This window comes from Haliaeetus albicilla, unplaced genomic scaffold, assembly GCF_947461875.1.
Source record: "Haliaeetus albicilla unplaced genomic scaffold, bHalAlb1.1 scaffold_73, whole genome shotgun sequence".
Taxonomy (NCBI): Eukaryota; Metazoa; Chordata; class Aves; order Accipitriformes; family Accipitridae; genus Haliaeetus; species Haliaeetus albicilla.
The window spans coordinates 379,625-380,000 of NW_027212421.1; positions in this window are offsets into that span (position 1 = coordinate 379,625).

Here is a 376-nt window from a genome sequence, read left to right on the forward strand (position 1 = left end):
CAGGCGAGAGGCCGCAGCGCCTCGTCCTGTTTTTGCCGGCATGAGCCATGAGTGGGCGGCCTGTGGTGTCCGGCCTGCCCCGGCTTGCCTGGTTGCAGGAGGGCTCGGTGGAAAGGTCTGCAGCGCTGTACCGGGTTAGAGGTGGCGGCACCTCTTCGCGTTTTCTCTGGCCATAAGCTGGAGCCCGCAAAGCGGGAAGAAAATTGCGGCCGTACCTGGTGGCTGGCTAAGCCGAACGCAGGCGGCTGGGGTTGTCTAGCTTCTGTGGCATTCCCCGGCCCCGAACACCCGTGTGTGGCATGGGTCCAGGCGCGTTTCCTTTTTCCAACCCCCCCCGCGATGGCAAGCGGTTGCCTGTGGGGCGGGCAAAGACCGG